This window comes from Lissotriton vulgaris, chromosome 7 (assembly GCF_964263255.1).
Source record: "Lissotriton vulgaris chromosome 7, aLisVul1.2, whole genome shotgun sequence".
NCBI classification, from domain to species: Eukaryota; Metazoa; Chordata; class Amphibia; order Caudata; family Salamandridae; genus Lissotriton; species Lissotriton vulgaris.
Genome location: NC_141695.1, coordinates 1,143,920,179 through 1,143,942,308, shown reverse-complemented (window position 1 = coordinate 1,143,942,308; position 22,130 = coordinate 1,143,920,179). Strand labels below are relative to the sequence as shown.

Genomic DNA, 22,130 nt, shown 5'->3' with positions numbered 1-22,130 from the left:
TAGATATAAGCGGCATCTGTCAAAGAGGCACAAACGTCCTAGGTCGGTGGACAACGCCAACGAAGGTTGTGTCTTATTTTAGTGTTGGACAGATGGGCATGATAATCGTAGCCTATAATATTTGTAAATAATGGGGGGGGGCGTAAATTCCACGGGAAAGGCAAAGAGTACACACTTATGTAATTAATTATCCAAATACGGAAAATTGCGCACTATAATTTCTGGAGTAGACACGGGTAAAAGACAGATTCTTAAGTAGTTGCTTCAGATATCTTAAAACAATATTCCAAGACTAATTACATCATTATGACAAGAATGAAAAGCATTTTTGATTTAAAAGCATATCACCACATGTGTTTGGTAACAATATATAAATTTTATTACACGTTGTCAATTTACAAAATATATTAAAAACCACTTTAAAAACATTTAGCAATCGGCATGATCATCACAATATTTTTGGTAAAATGTCAATGTAAACACAGAATCAAAAGGTCGATGCTAAATGTTTTTAAAGTGGTTTTTAATATATTTTGTAAATTGACAAAGTGTAATAAAATTTATATATTGTTACCAAACACATGTGGTGATATGCTTTTAAATCAAAAATGTTTTTCATTCTTGTCATAATGATGTAATTAGTCTTGGAATATTGTTTTAAGATATCTGAAGCAACTACTTAAGAATCTGTCTTTTACCCGTGTCTACTCCAGAAATTATAGTGCGCAATTTTCCGTATTTGGATAATTAATTGCATAAGTGTGTACTCTTTGCCTTTCCCGTGGAATTTACGCCCCCCCCCCCTTATTTACAAATATTATAGGCTACGATTATCATGCCCATCTGTCCAACACTAAAATAAGACACAACCTTCGTTGTCCACCGACCTAGGACGTTTGTGTTTCTTTAAGAATTGTTTTCCCCACCGTCCTCCATAATCTAGTGTTGGGTCCTCCTAAACTTTTTCCCATCTGTCAAAGAGGGACATAGCCAGGGCTTGGAAGGCGCCCCGGGCTCCGCCATTGGCTGCATGGAGGAATAGGATGGACTTTTGCATGGGGCTCGAGCTGCCGATCTTTATTGCCAGGGGATGCCCCCGTAAACATTTTAACATTTGAAAAAAATGGGTGGACTACCGGGGGCTGGAACTGGACCCGCCGCCGGAGGGGGTTGCTTGCTTGCCAAATTGATGGGTGGATGGAGTTTGGGATTTGCAGGGTGTTTGATGGACTCAGTGCGCTGTTCCAGAGATGTAATCCTTCTTTAGTTGTGGCATTAACACAATCGGGGGTGGGTGGGGGGGGCTTGTTTCGTTATAAAAGTCAAATGCATTATTGTTGTCTCATTGGTGTGTGCAGCAGTCTCCGGGTTGCGGAGCTATGCAATATATGTGAACTGTGACAAATAAAATCTGTTTTAAAAAAAAAATTAGGTAGTCTCAACAATCTATCCATCATTATTAGCCCCAGCTCACCCGTCGAGTATTGTTGAAGAGGAATATATGGGAAACAACCTTTACAACGCAACTTTTACAACGCACTACCATTACAACGAAACTTTTACAACGCACCATCCATTACAACGAATGCCATTTCAACGCAACCATTACAACGCATGACACTACAACGCATACCACTACAATGCATGACATTACAACGCAGTCATTACAACCCATACCATTACAACGCATAGCATTACAACACATAGTACTCCTACACAATCCAACACTTACCCTACTGTTGCACCCCCTGGAGTTAGAATAGTAATTTTTACCCCTACACTATCCAACACTTACTCTACTGTTGCACCCCCTGGAGTTAGAATAGTAATTTTTACCCCTACACTATCCAACACTTACTCTACTGTTGCACCCTCTGAAGTTAGAACAGTAATTTTTATCCCTAAACTATCCAGCACTTACCCTACTGTTGCACCCCCTGGAGTTAGAATAGTAATTTTTACCCCTACACTATTCAACACTTAGCCCTACTGTTGCAGCCCCCTGGAGTTAGAATAGTAATTTTTACCCCTGCACTATCCAATACTTACCTTACATGCAATGTAATGTTATGGGTTGTAATGGTATGCGTTGTAAAGGTAGTATGCGATGTATTGGAATGCGTTGTAAAGGTAGTTTTTAAAAATTTGTTCTAATGGCATGCTTTGTGTTGGAATGCGTTGTAATGGATGTTGCGTTGTAAAAAATGCGTTGTAAAGGTAGTTTTTAAAAATTCGTTGTAATGGCATGCGTTTTAATGGAATGTGCTGTAATGGATGTTGCATTGTAAAAGTTGAGAACATGTTCAGAGAAGGGTCGTGTGAATCATACAAAGCCTTTGAAGTTAATCCTTTGAGGGACCAGCAACTAATACAGTTCTCTGTAGGACGCCAACATGTGGTCAGATTTGCAGAGACCTTTAATCAGTCTAACTGCCGTATCTAGGACACATTGAAGCTTTTTTTTTTTAACTGGGATGCAGTCAACCCTAGGTAGATGCTGTTAGTGTAGCTCTGGTGAAAAAGAATCTGGGAACTGAGTTGCTGTAGACAAAATTGTGGGATGAATGGGGCAACCTTTCATAGAGCCTTTAACCTCATCACTGCGGCGCAAATTCCGCCGCAGTGCTGAAGGTTCTGATCGCGGGCGTGGTCATGACGGCTCCCGACCGTCATCAGCACAAGCCCACCGTGACGCATGACGGGCCGGCCGGGAGCCGTCATCAGCATCGAAGAGTTTAAAGATGAGAAACAGCCAGACCACAATTGCTGAATTTGGTCCTCGAATTAAAGTTCCCAGTCAAGTCTGATACCAAGATTTTATAACAAGTTAACCTGGGTGGGGCAGTTGCCCATAAAAGTTGCCCATAAAGTATAAGCCAGACCATCTGACCTCCAATTAGAAGGATCTCGGTCTTCTTTCAAATAAGTTTTAAGATATTTGGTATCATCCTGTTCTGGCCTTAGAGAAAACAGACACTCATGCGGTTGGTCTTAGTAGGCATCTGATAGTCAAATCTTAGTAAAAGCTGATGTCATCCGCGTAAGAGGGTGCTTTGAAGCTGTTGGACTTAATCAGATCTCTTTGTGGCTGCATTTAGATAGTGAACAAAATAGGTGACAAGGCTGAGCGTAGAGGCACTCCATAAATTATTCGAAATTACTTGGAAACAAATGGTGACAGGACTGCTATCTGCTACTTGTCAGCCAGAAAGGACCTGAAACACTGCTGTGCTGGGACCGAAATGCCCACTACCTTTATGTCAGATACTGATCAACTAGAATGCAATTATTAACCATGTCCAAAGTTGTTGATCAGTCCAAGAGAGTGACTTTAGGGAGGCGCAGATCTCCTATGCATCTCAGCTTGTCAAGCACGGCTTGTTTGACTGACTCTGTGCCATGTCTATTGCAGGACCCTGATTAGGACCAATCCAGCAATCGCCCGGATTCCAGCAGGCCGGAGAGCCTTCAGGCTGGGTGTTCTTCCATCTTTTTAATTATGGCAGGCCGAAGGGTAATAGACCTGTATTTCTGTATGGTTTGTTGTACAAGCTGCCTTGTTACTTTGTGTGTTGAATGGACCATCATAGGGGTTCAATGGATGTTGCAGTATTTATTGCACTGGTGGAGGTAGAGATTTTTGCTTCTAGTCATTCGAGTTGCACGACTGATGGAGTTATAGAGTAAGATATTGGAGAGGTGATTTAGGAGGCTGTTGTAGGGATTGCATCAGTGTTGCAGGATTCTTAAAGGGCCGTTGAAGATGTCTGGTTAAGCAGCCGCTACTAGGCAGTTCTGCAGATTGTATCACTGCTATAAGGGACACACAAGATGTTATACCATCTCTACAGCTTTTGTGTGGATTGGCTGATGTTTTACGTGTTGCTGAGGCCACGGTAAAGGTTATGACGCTACTGTAAGGGTTTGTGGACCATTGTAGCAGGTCTCCATGGTGGGTTGCGTTTTCAGATTTTCATAATACATAATAGAGGTTTCATGGCTGACGTGGGGTTTTCTTTAGTATATAAGAGCGTTGTCAGTTCCTCATAACCCTTTGGCTCTACCTGGTTATTTAGCTGTTCTAAAGTTTAAACATACCAGAAAAGCGTGTTTGTGTAGTTCATCGTATGGACTGCATGGCAATATGTAATTAGGATTGCCCTGCAGTAATTTATTTGCTTCTAATAATGTGGTTTAAGACACTGTAGGCAGTGCATAGGCAGTTGTATGGGTTTGGCATGTCATTATTTATAGCGCATGCTAAAAAATGAATTGCCTACAGACACACCCAATTCTAGCAAATTAGGGAATTGAGGCGTGGTGAAAAAGTATTTGCCCAGGATCAGATAAATTACTCATGTGGGAGCCCAAAATTAGCACTAGACCCCCTCTCCCTTACCACACGTTGTTATTCTGGATTAACCAAGTCATTGCATGAGTAGCCTGTCTGTTGACTATGTTGCTGTGCACTGTTGTGGGATTGGCTTGTGCTTCTGTTAGTGTTGGTGCTACAAAGGCTGCCGTAAGTAAGACATGCATCATCACGCATTCCCCGGAGTAGTTTGTTTGACGGTGCGCACAGGTCCCTGCAGGGTTTCATTAGAAGATAGAGTTTAAAAATAAGAACTATATAGTGGAAGATCAGTCAACGGTATTGCCATCATAAATGTAAAACCAATTGGCAAAACCCACCCAAAATCACTTCATGCTTGTGGGACTGATCTGAATTACTACTATAATAATTCTCTTGTATTTGGGGCTGTCTGGCTTTTTCTGCAGGTCCTGTGGCTGATAGGGAAATATGTATTTACTTATTTATTTATTTTAGTCATTTGTAAAGCGTGAACAGCTACCCCCAACGGGGGGTGTATGTGTACATTTTAGATACGAGAAAAAGAGAGAGAGCGAGAGAGCGAGAGAGAGAGAAAAAAAGATTGAGATTGTGTGGCTGTGTTTTCTTGTGTAGGAAATACTGGCTAGTATCATTATTCGACTCTTTTGTATTTCCTCACTATTTCAGGATCACAGTTTCTGTTTTGTGCTTTCACCAGAACTTTTCTCATATTCTCCTGTGGTGGCAGAATTTGTTTCTCATATTCTCCTGTGGTGGCAGAATTTGTTTCTCATATTCTCCTGTGGTGGCAGAATTTGTTTCTCATATTCTCCTGTGGTGGCAGAATTTGTTTCTCATATTCTCCTGTGGTGGCAGAATTTGTTTCTCATATTCTCCTGTGGTGGCAGAATTTGTTTCTCATATTCTCCTGTGGTGGCAGAATTTGTTTCTCATATTCTCCTGTGGTGGCTGGGTTCAGGTGGTAATGCGTTCCTCTAGGAAGTGATTAGAGATTTGGTCTCCGGTACAAAATAGCATATTAAATAAGTTATTCCACTCAAAGATGGATGTGTAACGAGATATTTCTTTAAAAGGCAAAACGTATCGAACCCACAGTAATAACAATAGAGTGGTTCAATGGAGTACAAAAGTAAAAACCTGATGTGCCTAGTGCTTGATTCTTAAGGTATGATCCAATACACAACTTCATTTTAGTCTCTAGGGGCAAAGTCCTCCCCATGGACAGCTCACTCTCGTAAACACTGTGGAAGGGCCCATGGCTTTAGGCCTACTGCACGGTATCACCAATGGCATAGCCAACTGATGTAACAGTCTTCTAGGGGACCAACTAAGTCAACTACATCTACCTGAAGCTGTTCAGAATAGCTAAGCTAGTTGGGGGCCTTTGTGGCAGCATTCACTAGAAAATGTCCAGTGGGCCCGACAACTCAGAACAGCAGACTGAAATCTTTTTTTTTAATAGGATACACATAGGCATGAGTTCTATAATGTCTCACCGTGTCCACATAGCCTCCCTTGACTCTTGGTTTTCATTTGGGGCTTCTGGTGAGTGAATACATTTAGAGGTGCCTTCAGGATACTGGGTCCTCAATCTTCCTAGATCTTGGAAGGAGCCACTTTCGGTCAGTTTACTTTAATTCCTTCCGGGGACTCATTACGACAGTTGTTAATGATTAGTCAGAAAATGTGAAAGCACAATAAATTGATAACCACAACTCGTGGTCAAAAATTACTTTTCCATTGAGCTCCGTCAGGCCTGTGGTCCGTTTAGGCCCTCAGGACTCCAGAGGCAATGGAAATTGACCAACGGACTGAAGTCTGAGGTCCAGAGACCGGTATGAGCCCAGGTGTAATCCATTCCATGTCTCACAAAACAGAGGTGATTATGAGTATCATGAGTCTCTGAACATCCAGAGAGCCCGCCATAAGCAATCTGAGACCTGTACACTGAGTCCAGCACGTACGGCGGGGCATGCATTGGGCTTTAATGCCTGGTGGTACTTCCTTGGAAAGTACAGTTATTTCATCAGCAAAGATGAGTAAACCTTCCAATCAGGGCTGGTAGTCCATTCCTCTCGTGTCTTTCACAATTCACCGCTATAATTGGCTTGAGTCATTGGACAGCCTCCTTCATTGTAGTTCATCCCTGACCCAGACAGCATCTAGGGTCTCGAAGGCTGAGCAGTTAATGGGCTCCTCGCCAACTCCTCATTCTGGGGGTTCTCCTCCTCTTCTAGCAGCCCACCTGCAGGCAGAGCCTCTGGTCAGAACTTCTTCCCGACTTGTTGGTACCAGCTGAAGCGTGATGGGTCCCAGAATTACCAGCAGGTAATTTTGAAAAGCACACACTTCAGCATGTACGTGGACAAGCAGTCCCAACATATACACAGATATGGGGCTTTGGAGGAGGGCCAAGCTCCAGTGGGAGGGAAGCATCTTTTCAGAATGTGGCTGTCACTCTGTCAGCGACAAAGAGGGGTGTGGGGCTTTCCCCTGAGCTGGCACACTGCAACCATTGATTCGGCGTCCCCAGCCAGAGAGCTGAAAACAAGCCTCCATTGAGGCAGGATGTGGGGCAGGGGCATAAGGGCACTTGGGCGTTTCATGCTAATGTGAGCATGGCCACAGAAGCCAATGACCCTCCGAAAGGAAGCAGGGCAACCCCGCAGCACAGGGCACACAGACATGCATGAATGTAAATGTTTATCACACAGATACAGACCTACTAGTGGGAAAAGGTTGTACATGCTGGGAGGAGGAGCGGGCACACTGGAAGGGGTATTTCAGTGTCAGCAAGAAAACCCTAGCTTATGGGGTTAGGTACCCCTTGTATAACTGTTTTAAGGAAAGGTTCGATGCGTTATATTTTTACAGATATGTAGGTGCATATTTTAGTATGTTTATTTTTTGTGTACCTTGTGGGTGTTTGATTTGCAGTCAATATATTTGCCATCTATGTTTTGACGTTCTATCCATTTATAGGGCTGGTACGGCTGTTCAGGGAGCCTCGCCCATTCAGGAGAGGGCATTTCCAATAGCAATACTCAAACTAAAGCTGGTGCCTCCCTGTGCGTGGTCCTGCAGCCGACCCCCAGTAACAAGGGGGAGGGTGGACGAGAGGGAGTATTTAGTGGGTGTGAAGAATACATATGAAACATGCTCCTGTTTCCAGTGACGTGTGTGTGACTGAGGGCCCTTGTGTGACGCGCCCCTGGCCCGTCGATCTGCGTCCAATGGCGCCTTTTGGGCTCGACTCCGAACAGTTAACCTGTGATTGGAAGTACAACTGCTGATTATAAATGTGGTTTTCCTGCCTGCCTTCCCTCGCTATTTATACACTCTGCGGTCCCACCTCGGATGAGGCACCGCGTGGGCAGACCTGGCCGAGGTGCGAGCCCTGCGGCCCTGGCACCGGTCCCTTGGCCTCTTCAATGGGCTCAGTGCTGACTCCAGGAAGGCGTGCCCCCGCCACGCCTTGGACCCGACAGCCCTTGCTCAGCACCCCTGGCGTGGCGTGGCGGTGGGTATTTCTTCGCCCACACTATAAAATTGCTGGCCTCAGTTGGCGAACTTTCAAACCGTAAAGTGTGTGAAACTTTGGGTCGGTCTGAATTTTTACAGTTTGCAGTCTGACAACGGACTTCCCTTCTGGCCCCTAATGTATGTCACTCCTGTCCTCTCACCTGGAGCCTCGCGCTAAGACAAGCCGGCACGAATTGTAGGGCAGGATGAAAGTCATTCAGTCACCTGTTGTAAGTCGAATCTGCTGCTTAGATTTGAAAGGTTCGTTCAACACAGTCTACCCAATGAGAAGCCCTGTGTAAAATAATGTTTTATTAGGCATCATATAGCTTGTGATGGTGCATGTATTTCTCATTCTGCGGCTAGAGTGGGGCAGTGCCCTAAGCAGAAAGTCTGCGATGGATACCTAACGCCACTGCTCCAGTTTCCATTATGACTTCTTTTTTTAACACCGTATTCGGGGGCAGCTTGTAGGGAACTTGGTAGTGTACATTAGCTGCGGTTAAATCAAGCATGAATTTCATCCCTCACTCATGAGGCGGCATAAGTGCACATGGTATGCGCAAACGCACCCTTGCTGCAGGTGCCCGTGCTTACTTTTCACAGGACTCGAGCTTCGCTTTATTAATGAAGGCCTGTGAGTGTGACGCAGTTCACTTGGGGCTTTCCTTCAACATGGCTGGTTGCCATTCCTGCTGGCCCCGTTTAAGGACCGCGGGCCAACGGCTGTGGCGATTCCTCACTCGCACCACTCCCCTCCATTTTGCACCCTTCTGATGTCTCTGTGGCGCTTTTTGCTCCAGCTTCACCTACAGTTAGGTGCCCCTTTGTTCACTATCACGTGTGATGGTGACAACCTTGCTCCTTGGTTTGAGCACCATCTGTGTGCTCACATCATGGGCTTCTCGGCCCTGCACCAGGTTAAGCCTAAGGCCACCTGGAAGGGAAGGCCTTCCTTAACCTGTGGGTTGCTCGCTTTCCTTCCTGGAGGGGACCTGGCATGGTGGCCAAGACTAGACTGTTCATATTGGAACAAGACCAAGTCTCGTTTGCAAATGGATGGTCTGGCTGGTGTGTTAAAGTGGGCAAGAAAACGATGGATTGGAATGCTGTTCAGCGTAATTCCAGCAGCGAGGCAAGCATTCCACAAACCACTTTTTTTTGTTTTCCAAGTACCCTCTGAAAGGCCAGTAGAGCTGACGAGAGTCAGCCGATTGTCAGAGCAAGCGACGTACCACGTAGGCTGCCCAGCTCTCCTGACTTCATCGAGAGTCAGGACTCGAGTCGGGGTACCACGCAGGTGGACAGCGTCCCCTCACTTATTACTGGAGCAAATGGGGCCACACATTCCCTCTTTGGCCTCTTTCGTGACGTCACTTACTGTCGTGACGTCAGCGTCCCCCCACTTCTTTTTGTAGGACTTGTGCCCTGATAGAGACCTACCTCGGCCTGTGGAGGCTTTCTCATAGAATCCAGCGCCGGTCTGCGAGTTACACCCCACCTCCCCCTCCCCGCCCTCGGTCCTGTGTTTCATTACACTGAGTGCCTCTGCCCAGGACTTCATTACTTAAGAGCTGCATCCGTCATTCCGCCTTTAATGCGTCCCATTCTTCCTGCGCTGCTGCATCGGAACCTTCGACCCCTCCCGCGCCCTCCTGTACTTGACATTCTCATTTTCATGCAAGCTGAGATTCAAAGAGATGTACAGAGACAGCGCCCGTGGACGAGGGAGGAGTGGAGTAGATTTATACCCGTTTGCAGGAGAGATGGGTGACAAGCAGTGCTTAATTTGTAAAAAATGAGGTGCCAGGGCCCTTCTCGGAAGGCGACTGCATCCTGCACCACCCGTACCGTGCCAGCGCTGCCAATGACAGTACCAACATAACACCCAACCATCGCACTCCTACAAGTGTGACAATTCAGACTATTCCAGGCCACACCAAGCTATAATAATGTCATGAAAGTCTGGTATTACTCAACAGGCATCGGAAGGGAGTTGTTATTACTTCACACTGTTGCATTGCAGACACAGAGAAGAAGCGGCAGCAGGGGGCAGGCGTCCACCGGAGCTAGGAGGTCAACACAGGAATTACCTTACACAAAGGGGCTCTGCAAGTGCTGCCTCCAGAGGGGGAAACAGATCCTCCTTTAAGTGTGCCAGGGCCCCAACATTCAAATCAAGCTCCACAAGGTGTAACCCAGCTTCAGGAAGGGCAAAGATAACAACAACATCCTTCACTACGGGCATGCACAGTGCTCAGGTTACCCACTCTAGGGGTGCCACCAGGTCTGTTCCCTCTTACATGCCTGCCAGAAGTGCCCAATCCCATCAAACAAGCAGAGCAACATCGTCCAATAAGACCCTGGGGAAGGCAGTCAAAGCAATAGAGAAGGAAACACGTCGTCAGCGAGACAACCCAAAATGGCATGAATGGCGAGAAAACCGCATAACAGCTTCTGTAGCACACAAGATTGCTAACAGCCATTTTAAGAATGACAAGAGTTCAGAGGTGCCACAGTCTTATCTCAAGGCAGTTTTGGGTCAGAGTCCTGTCATACAGACCCCCAGCTACGTCCTGGGGAATTCAGAATGAAAGAGGGCAGTCCAGGAATATGAGCCCCTCTAGTCCAGGAATGCAAGAGGAGGCATCAAAGTTGAAGATTGTGGCACCTTCATTCACCGACAGAGAAGACCTGGCTGGCTGCCACTCCAGATGGTGTTGTTACGAACAGCTCTACTGGGAAGCCCATTGGCCTCCTGTAGGTTAAGTGCCCGTACAAACACAAAGACCATACAATAAGAGAAGCCTGCAAAGATGACAACTTCTGCTTGACCCCAGCTGGTGGTTCCTACACTCTCAAGAAAGACCATCCATACTACACACAGGTGCAGACACAGATGGCAACCACAGGCGTAAGAAGACTGACTTTGTGGTGTACACCGAGAAGGAGACCACCTATGCTCCTGTTAAGTTTGATGCTAAGTTCTGGAAGTCGACTGAGCCAAAGCTGAAAAAATTCTACAACGATACGGTTGTTCCGCATGTGAAGAAAAATAACCACTCAGCATAAAGTAAACGAGAATACAAAATTGGAGGATGCACTGGGTTCCATCAATGTCAAAGTCATCAGATGTCAATGTCAAACCAAAAGGCATTTCCACAATACAAAAGAATCGCTCGGCCCACAAAGTGTAAAATTGTGAAAGAACGAGGAGAATACCCCTTTGGATTTGTTCCCATTGCAGGAATTATAGTAAAAGAGATATAATTTATCATGTAAACACTGTAGGAAAAAAACGCTTGCTAAAATACCTATGTAGGGATTTGTATATATGAGAGGAAGACTGAATATAACATTAAAATACTTCTTAATAAACTTGGTTATCGGTGGTGGCAAATGATCGAATTTTAGAGCAATTATACTCCATGAGTTCTTTAAACAGTAGGAGTACGACCATGCAGAAGCATATTAGCAATGCAACGAAGGGAGCAAACTTTCAGATCAATACATTAAGGAAGCTGAAGCCCTTCCTACCTCCCAATGACTTCAAGTTAGCGGTTCAGGCTCTAGTTCTACCTCAAATGGACTATGGAAGAGTCACGTTATGCGGTCTCCCCAAAGCCACCACAGCTCCTCTAAGAGCCTCCACCAACGCGGCAGCGAGACTCCTCACTGGCTCGAAAAGAAGGGCCCACATCTCCCCTGATCTAAAAACTTCAAACTGACTGCCATTTGAAGCCAGAATCCACCTGAAAATAGCTTGCATGACGCACAAGGCCTTACATCATAATGCACCCAGCTATCTCACACAAAAACTCATAATATCTGGAGGGTCAAGATCAACAAGAAGTGCAGAAAACCTCCTTCTGAAGCCACAAAAATTCAATAAGAAAAAAATGTATAATCGTTCCTTTTCGGGAATGGCACCCAGGATATGGAATGCCCTTCCACCAGAAATAAGACTGAACCCCTCCACCTCTTCCTTCAAACTGGAAGTAAAAGGCATCCTCATGGCAAAATTTACGTAAACATAGCCTCACTTGACTATGAGAACTCCACTCATCTTACCTATCAGCCTAACCAATTTTTGCTACTACCATGTTCCACATGGTTCGTCCTTGCTGTGCACCTCACTGCTCTCCTTTTTATCCTGCCTATCAACCTACTCAATTTTTGTCGCTACCATGATCCTCATATTTCACCCTTGCAGTGCACCTCACTGCTCGGATTTTTATAGGTATAGTCTGATCCTTTTATTTGAAGTTTTTATCATCAATGTATTTCCATCACCCTTCAGACCGACCCGTCCGGTTCTGCACCTTATTTGATATTTCCTTCTAACTGTGATTGTCTTTGCTGCTATTCATCATGGTCCTGCTTATACTTAATATTTGATTTATCCTTTGTTAGGTCGAGCAGACCTTACTCTCAATGCGTGAGCATTGAGAGTGTCTGCTTCAGACCTTTTGCAGCCCGTATGGGGAATGAGTTGGGAATGAGGACACCAATCTGTTACGAGCGTTTTTCCTCGCGGGAGCGCGCGTCTTGATACCTGCGCATGCGCGGTGCAAGCCCTGGCTCTCACACAGACACAGGCAGCCCCCACCCCTCTGCATGCACGCACGCACACACACAGGCGCAAGCCCTCGCTCACACACAGACACAGGCAGCCCCCACCCCTCTGCATGCACGCACACACACACAGGCGCGCGCATGCACACGCAGGCACACTATCCCCTGCCTCGCATTCTCTCAATCACACACAGTCACGCATGCGCACACACATGCACACACACACACGCACGCACACACGCATACACACAGGCCTTCACATTAGCCCTGGCCCTCCCCTCCCCTCCCACTCACCGGGCTCTTTCGGCGTGTTTCGTGTCTCCTCTGCAGCGCTGGTCGGAGTCGGCCGGCTTCACTGCTTCCTCGGCGGCGGCGGGCGGAACTTCCTGCTGGATTGCAGGCCCCGCCCCCGTCTCGGCCAAAAGTGCCTGACTTCCGGTTTACACGGAGCAGGGCTGCGGCGGTGATTTCGAATGCTCATTAAGTTATTGAATGTTTTTTTTTACTGCTTTTAACATAAAAATGCGGGCAAAGCCAATAAAATATAGTCTTGTGACTACCCTGCGCTTGTTTTTGCTGATGTTGTTGTGGTGGCGAAAATCCAGAGCAGTTTCAATACGTGTGTTCTGATTTCGCTTTGCTGCCCTTTGAGTGTGATATGTACGGTCAGGGGCATTTAGGAGAAGGCGTTGCGTACATCCTTTCGTTTGGTCTCAGCTAAACTACCCAAGGCCATTGTTTTTATGTGCCCGTGCACGAGCTTGCCGTTTGCTCAGGCATTTCTCCTCCCCCTAATTAGTCACCCCTGCTGTTGCTGCCCACGGCCGGCCGTACTTTGTCTCCCATTCCCCCCCCCCCCCCCCCCTCCCCACAGAAATTCCAAGAGCTTGTTAACGATGCTTTCTCTGCTGTAGCTATATACCAAGTGAGAAGTGGGCTGTTTCAGAATGTAGACACTTCAGTGGCTGGTTCTTGTTATCTTTGCCGAGGTCTGTCTGTATGGGAGTAACCCAATTTTCAATGACAGCCCGTGATTACGGGAAGGAATCACACCAACCCCCACTTGTTAAAGAAGCGTGAGCGGTTATTCTGCACAAGAGAGGGTCTATTTCGAACATAAGACGAACTCGTCCTGCATTAAGGCACTGAACTAGGCGGGCATCTAGCTGGAGTCGTTTAAAAAAGCATGCGTCTGGCGTGGGGTCTGTGAGGTGAAAGGTCCGAGTGCTGAATTATGTTGACGTCGGAACCCACAGAGTTCCTGAGGGTTCAAGAACTACCATTGTCACCTTCAGACACAGCAAGGCCCCTCCCGTTAGGCAAGGCTGAAAGCAGGCTCACAGGCAGCATATTAATGAAGAGAGGCTTAATCCCAGAAGAAAACCAGCACAAGTACGCGACTCACCCTCACCCTCACCCCCCCTCACCCCCACAACCCCTCACAACAACCCTCACCCCCACACCCCCTCAATCTCAAACCCCCTCACTCTCACCCCCCCTCACCCTCACACCCCCTCCCCCTCACACCCCCTCACCCTCACACCCCCTCACACCCCTACCTCCACACACCCTCACACCCCCTCACCCTCACCCCCACACACCCTCACCCTCACACCTGCTCACTCTCACATCCCCTCACCCTCACACACCCTCACACCCCCTCACCCACCCTCACCCTCACCCTCACATCCCCTCACCCTCCCTCACACACCATCACACACACACCCTAACACCCCCATACCCCTCACCCTCACACACCCTCGCACACACTCACAACCCCTCACACCCCCACACCCTCACACCCCTCACCCTCACACCCCCCTAACCCTCACATCCCTTCACCCTCACACCCCCTCACCCCCCTCACCCTCACATCCCTTCACCCTCACATCCCTTCACCCTCACATCCCCTCACACACCTACCCTCACCAGCATAGCATAAAAAAACACAGCATAGCATAACAAAATACAGCATAGCATAGCATAACAAAACACAGCATAGCATAGCATAACAAAAACAAGCATAGGATAGCAAAACATAGCATAACAAAACATAGCATAACAAAACAAAGCATAACAAAACAAAGCATAACAAAACAAAGCATAACAAAACAAAGCATAACAAAACAAAGCATAACAAAACATAGCAAAACACAACAAAGCATAGCATAACAAAACATAGCATAACATAACAAAACATCGCATAACAAAACAAAGCACAAAACATAATAAAGCGTAGCCAAACACAACAAAACATAGCATAGCCAAACAAAACAAAACATAGCATAGCATAACAAAACAAAACATAGCCTATCATAGCAAAACATAGCATATCATATCAAAACACAGCAAAGCATAACATAGCATAGCAAAACATAGCAAAACATAGCAAAACATAGCATAGCATAGCAAAACATAGCCTAACAAAACACAACATAGGATAGCAAAACAAAGCATAGAATAACAAAACAAAACATAGGATAGCAAAACAAAACATAGCATAGCATACAGCATCACTCAGCACCACCACAGCATCACTCAGGGGCACCACAACAGCACTATGCGCTACCACAGCCTCACTGAACGCCACTGCATCACTTGTTCGCCATCACAACATCACTCAGCGCCACCACAGCATCAATCTGTGCAACCATTCAACAACTGGTTCAAATATTTTCTCTCAATGTTTCAAGCTTTATTACAAATGTAACAAAAAGATGTTAATATTTCACTTCTGTTCTTGGATTTTCGTCACAATAAAATACACTTAACATAATCTTCACAAAAGTTATTTACTAAAGTTTAAGCTATTGCCATTATAAATTACTATGACTTTTATTTAAGTATTAATTATTTAAAAAAATTAAAAGCCATTGTTATTTGTAATATCAATACATGCAAGTCACGTACATACAACACATATTGCATTACAAATGCTATAGGTGTCATATTTGCGAAAGTTAAAACTATTGGCTTTATAAATGACAAAGCTATAATTTCGCTATTTTCAAAAACAAAACATAAATAAAAAATGTGTCATTTACAATACCAATAGCTCAAACTTTCCTAATGCGAGACCTATTGCATTGCAAATGCTTGTTTTTATTAAGCTTTCTGTTGTTATTCTTTTGTTCCTGCTTAATTTTTTTGTTTGATTTGTTTATACACATTTACGGTAAATCCCTCTGATACCCGCAAGGATCTTGTTCGCGCTCTATAAAACTTTCAAATAATAAATCTCTAAATTAAACAAGCATTTGCAATGCAATAAGTCTCGCATTAGGAAAGTGTGAGCTATTGGTATTGTAAATGATACATTTTTTAAAATATTTGTTGGCTTTGAAAATATAAAAATTATTGGCATTGTTATTCACAAAGCCAATAGCTTATCCTTTCCTAATGCGAGTCCTATTGGCTATGGCAATGCTTATTGGTAGCAAGCAAGGACAGTGCTGTTGTGGTGAGTGATGATGTGGTTGGGCTGAGAGATGTGGTGGTGTATTAGAGTGATGTGGTGGTGTATTAGAGTGATGTGGTGGTGTCCCAGAGTGATGTGGTGGTGTCCCAGAGTGATGTGGTGGTGTCCCAGAGTGATGTGGTGGTGTCCCCGAGTGATGTGGCTGTGTCCCCGAGTGATGTGGCTGTGTCCCCGAGTGATGTGGCGGTGTCCCTGAGCGGTGTGGCGGTGTCCCTGAGTGATGTGGTGGTGTCCCTGAGTGATGTGGTGGTGTCCCTGAGTGATGTGGGGGTGTTCCTGAGTGATGTGCTGGTGTCCCTGAGTGATATGGGGGTGTTCCTGAGTGATGTGGGGGTTTCCTTGAGTGATGTGGGGGTGTCCCTGAGTGATGTGGTGGTGTCCCCTAGTGATGTGGTGGTGTCCCCTAGTGATGTGGTGGTGTCCCTGAGTGATGTGGTGGTGCCCCTGAGTGATGTGGTGGTGCCCCTGAGTGATGTGGTGGTGTCCCCGAGTGATGTGGTCGTGTCCCCGAGTGATGTGGTGGTGTCCCCGAGTGATGTGGTGGTGTCCCCGAGTGATGTGGCTGTGTCCCCGAGTGATGTGGCGGTGTCTCTGAGTGATGTGGCGGTGTCTCTGAGCGATGTGATGGTGTCCCTGAGTGATGTGTTGGTGTCCCTGAGTGATGTGGGGGTGTTCCTGATGGATGTGCTGGTGTCCCTGAGTGATGTGGTGGTGCCCCTGAGTGATGTGGGGGTGTCCCCGAGTGATGTGGTGGTGTCCCCGAGTGATGTGGTGGTGCCCCCGAGTGATGTGGTGGTGCCCCCGAGTGATGTGGTGCTGCCCCCGAGTGATGTTGTGGTGCCCCCGAGTGATGTGGTGGTGCACCCGAGTGATGTGGTGGTGTCCCCGAGTGATGTGGTGGTGTCCCCGAGTGACGTGGTGGTGTCCCTGAGTGATGTGCCGGTGCCCCCGAGTGATGTGGTGGTGTTCCTGAGTGATGTGGTGGTGTTCCCGAGTGATGTGGTGGTGTTCCCGAGTGATGTGGTGGTGTCCTCAGAGTGATGTGGTGGTGTCCCCGAGTGATGTGGTGGTGTCCCCGAGTGATGTGCCGGTGCCCCCGAGTGATGTGGTGGTGTCCCCGAGTGATGTGGTGGTGTCCCCGAGTGATGTGGTGGTGTCCTTGAGTGATGTGGTGGTGTTCCCCGAGTGATGTGGTGGTGTTCCCCGAGTGATGTGGTGGTGTCCCCGAGTGATGTGGTGGTGTCCCCGAGTGATGTGGTGTTGTCCCCAAGTGATGTGATGTTGTCCCCGAGTGATGTGGTGTTGTCCCCGAGTGATGTGGTGTTGTCCCCGAGTGATGTGGTGGTGTCCCCGAGTGATGTGGTGGTGTCCCCGAGTGATGTGGTGGTGTCCCTGAGTGATGTGGTGGTGTCCCCGAGTGATGTGGTGATATCCCTGAGTGATGTAACAACCTCAAAGCCCACGAGACCGGAAACGGAACTGTCGCCTCAGAGAAGGTGATGAAAGGCGGGTACTGGGAGGAAGCATGGCCCCCATCATACTCCCGCTCGGTGGTGAGGCTCGTGTCCACCTGTACGCAGGCAGGTAACAGCCCGAGGTGTTGAGAGAGGGCTGAGGTGTGACTGTCTCACTTGTGCCTTGGCTGAAACATCTCTGCCAGCTGTGCCCAGCTTTCGGCGGTGCCCAGCTGCCCCCGCACAGGCCACATTTCTAATGGCAAGAGTTACCAGTGTCAGGAGTGTTAATGCTGGCCCCAGGGAGGGGGCCCGGGCAGGCAGGCCCCTGTGGCCCCTGGGGAAGGGAGGGGGGGCAATGAGAGAGCCGGAGGAGAGACGTCCAAGAGAGACCTTTAAAAAGAGACCACAAGGAGCACAGGTAGAGAACCCGAGGGGCAGGGAGAGAAGAGAGGAGGGGAGGGGTGTGTGGTGAGAGAAAGGGGAGAGCGGATAACTTGGGAGAACAAGGATATACAGAGGTAAGGGAGAAGAAGAGGATGGAAAACGGAGGAAAGAAAGGGGAGAAAGAGCAGTGAGACGGGAAAAAAGTGAGGCCGGGAAGAGAAGGAGAAAAGGGGAATCGAGAGAGAAAGAAGAGATGGCGAGTCAGAGTGAAGGGGAGAGAAAGAGGAGAAGTAAGGGGGAATGGGCGCGACAAATGGAAGACAGACTGCAGCAAAAAAGACGGTAAAGAAGAGAGAGGTGCAGCTATGGAGGCTGTGGCATCCCGGGAGGTATATAAGTTTGAGTATTTAATAAAAAGCGAGTGAGGGAAGGGGCGAGTGAAGCAAGGAAGAGAAGAACGTGAGAAGTGGGGAACAAAGGGACAGTGGAAAGAGAGGCAGAGGAAAGAGGAAAACCAGAAAGCAAGGGGGGGATATTTAGGGAAGACAGAAAGAGAGCGATTGGAGGGACAGTAGTCTTAGAGGGTAGAGAGACACAACAAAGAACAAGTAAATAAAGGCTCACAAGAGCGAGGCCAGCAAGTTCGGGAGCGCATTGCTTTGAAGTCTGATTGGGGGGGGGCGGGGCTGGGAGCAGCTTCCTTTGAAGTCTGATGCAGAGGCTTAGACAAATGGTGGTGTGCAAGCGACTTCCTTTCAAGTCTGACGGGGGGGGGGGGGAGAAAATTGTGAGTGCGCGCCCGGCGCACATGCACTAGCCATAATCCGCATTCCAAAGCCCTCTTGTTAGGCTTTCCTGAAGCCCCTACATAATTCTCGCCAAAGCAATGCGCAAGCGCATTGGCTCAGCGAGACCTAAAAAGAAAGCACCACCACGTGCTGTGACTGTCACTAGAGCCGGTGCTAACAATTAAGTGCGGGTGCTGAGCACCGGAAACACCGGCACAAAGTAAACACATGTTATGACAAGGAAATGGTAGTGTTCATGTAAGCCAGCCGTGTATCTGCAGTAGAGAGAGAAAGGGTGGATACTGTTGCAGTGTTTTCACTCCATTCATGGTGCAGAGGAGTTAAGGAGTTGAGGCGTGAGGAAGGAGGCGGCACAGGGTATCACTAGAAGGTGTTCACAGGAAGGGTGTCTAAGCATGATGTTGCCCTGATCCCTGAGCGCGAGGGCAGAATCCGTCCCTGTGCAGAAAATATAGAATTATAGATGGAGAACAGTGGAATTTGGGGATGTTTTTCACCCAGGGGATCTGAGTGACGTCAGCTAGCCACAGAGAGCGAAGCTCGAGTTGTCTAGGATGTCACTCAGAACCCTGAGATGAAAAACATCCCTGTAATTAATTTTTTATCCATGTAAAATTTTGTTATTTATGACCCCCCAAATCATCTGCTCCTACCTTCAAATTCTGTGCAGGGGCAGAGGATAATGAGAGAGCTATACATAACATGGCCTCTCCTTCCTGACGCAAATGTGAAGAATAAATATCCTACCTTCTGCCCTTAACCAAAACCCACTACGTTCTATGCCAAGGGTCTTGAAACTGCGGGTGGGCCCCCTTCGGGGCCTCGAAAGAGCCAGGCTCTAGCCCAAGAAACATTATGCTGATAACAGTGCTTTGTTTTCCTTGGGGAAAAACATGAGCGGCAGTAGGCTGCTCTGCAATGGGCCATCACTAACCTCTTTTGTCATTTATACCCTGATTGAGAGAAGGTGTCAAAAGGAGGGACTTCAAATATTGTTCTAAACCCCCACCTCCCCAATTCCTCATAATCACACCGAGGATACATTTTTACACGTTAGTAAGACCTGCCTGACCAGAATAGTATGTTTGACTAGCATGTATTTGATTGCATTTTGAAAAACAGTAACAGAATTCACCTGCAATGGTTTCTTTATGTAAGTCTGGCCATATTTAAACATTGCCAGTTCAATAGCATAATTGTCAAAATGTTTGAGGGGGGTTTCGATAATTTGTATTTTGCAAACGGGGGCTCAGCAGTAAAAAGTTTGAAGAGAACTGTTCAACGCTTTCCTCTGCTCTCATGCAATCGTGCTTTCAGCTTTCAGTCAAAAGCAGACCAGCAGAGCTGCGCTCACCGGCTCTGAGAGCCCGGTCACTTGGCCTGGGAGGCATTTATGACCTCGCAACAGTGGGTAACCAGTTTTGTTATCAACTGTAGTGATGTCATAGCAGGGAGCTATGACTTTCATAAACTGAAATAAATGAGAGAGGCTCTCTATGAAAACCACACATAAGAAGGCTTTAGATACACTTAGCGACTAGTGTCAATAGAGTTAGAGTGAAGACCGAGCTAATGACTAGGCGGTGTGTAGAGAGGTCCAGCTGTCCACAGGATAACAATCAGTGAGCTCACACCCTTGCTGATCACAGTGGGATGCCTTTTGGGATTTTTCAGGGATTGTTTGTGCACATACAAATGGGTGCCATACAGTGCCTGCAATGTGTGAGCTGTGCTGATGAAACATTCCTGAATCCTACAGATGCGGATTGGATCCCAGCTCACCTGTCCTCTGTAGTCACTGAGGAGCCATAAGACCTACCCTACATTGGATGGCTTTGTTAGATTAATATGTGTGTTCTTTGTTGCATTTTTATATTGCAGGACCAATGGCAATAGAGCAATGTGTGTGAGCACCAGATCCCATTAACCAAGATAAGATTCCTTTTTTTTCTGGATGGGAAGATTAGGTGATTTGCTCTCAGGACTTGAACCTGGTTCCCCAATTGACAAGTTGGCTACTCTGGCCGCTGTGCCACATCTCTCCTACATTCCCCTTTCTTGTTCGTCCTTCTTGGAGGGCGGTGCCCCAACAGACGTCTGTTGTCACTTTGTATTCCGCACGTCTCTTCGCTGCAGGGGCAGCACAAGGACGAGCACTTCGCATCTTACATCCAAAGGGACTAATCTGATAGGATGGACGGTGGGATGATGTGTTTATTATCTGCAGTCCCATATCTTAATTATTGAAAGTCCTTGATTCTCCTCTACATGACCAGGTTTCTTCCCCCACTCTCTCGTTCCTCCTGGCACCTTGCCAGGCTCGTAAGACAAGAGAGGCCAGAGGCACGGAGAAGGTGCGTGATGGATCGGATGGTGGCCCAGAAGGATGTCTGAGGTCATAAATTGTAGAAAGGTTCTTGAACGAGGGCCAGTGCTGGAGCAGGATGAGGTGATTGTGCCTTAGTGTAAAATCCTAGTCACTTAGCGCTGTTCTCTGCCGCAGGGCTCCTTCCAAGCCGCAGCTCCACTTATATTGGTGAAAGACCTGGATTCTGGTTTGTTATCTTAACACCTTCGATGCTCATGACGAGCTCAGCTCGTCATGAGGTACACCTCTCGTACACTCATGACGAGCTGAGCTCGTCATGAACAATGGGAATAAATCTGGATCAGCACAGGAGGGGAATACCATCAGCATTGATGGTATTAAAAGAAGGGATCACAAGTGTTGAGCCATTTTTAGTTTGCCTGAGGCAGAAAGTGTGAGTTAAACTAAGTCATAAATATACAGTTCTTCAGTGCCTCATCCCTTAGCAAACCTAAGCTATATTCACAGAAAAAAAGAGCAGCGATGGCCTTGGATGTTCGCACTGGTGTCAGTACTTTGATATATAGAGCTAGTGCTCAACCTTTTGTGATCCCAGTGATCGGGAACCACCAAACATGAACAAAAACCGACACAAAAGTGAGAACGCCCAATACGTTTAGGAAATTCACAGAAAGTTCAGCAAATCAAAATGTTCATCATAGCTGGATAGACAATTAAATGTTTCTTCTTTTCAGTCCATCATGAAGCGGGAGCTATAATACGGTATCCAGTTTTATTTATGTTCATCAAACATCGCACTCCAGCTCAGCCAACTCGTTTCGTTCTAAGTAGGACTTCATCAGGGCTGTGAACATATATATACACTACAAGTTGACACACAGGGAAGGACACACAACCATACAAAACCCTTATGGGTGCCCACACGTGCAAGAAATGTAGGAACAGTAAGACATAGTTGACAAAAAGATATATACATTTCTAAATTATAATCCAAACCATTAGTACACGATTCATTCCTGTTGTAAATTAAGATAACCCTTGTAGGTAAGTAGGCAAGCAGCCAGTCACATAGGTTGTAGGAAGTGAATTTATTTTAGAAGTTATGTCTTGGTTACAGGTTTTAATTAAGATGGTAAATGCCCCACTCTGGGCAGCATCCTTTCTGCTCAGCCCACTCTCTCCAACTGACCTTCATATCAACGAGGCACACATTAACATTCCA

The 22,130-nt window shown here is 46.8% G+C and overlaps 1 protein-coding gene and 1 pseudogene across 4 annotated transcripts in view; both read left to right on the top strand.

Annotated features, from left to right (window-relative positions):
* The window catches only part of SH3PXD2B (SH3 and PX domains 2B), a 342,591-nt gene that overhangs the window by 244,948 nt on the left and 75,513 nt on the right, over positions 1–22,130 (top strand). The window lies entirely within an intron of this gene.
* On the top strand, positions 10,105–10,948 carry LOC147703047 (uncharacterized; annotated as a pseudogene). Its single transcript, XR_015297134.1, has one exon. The product of XR_015297134.1 is annotated as an uncharacterized LOC147703047 (transcript).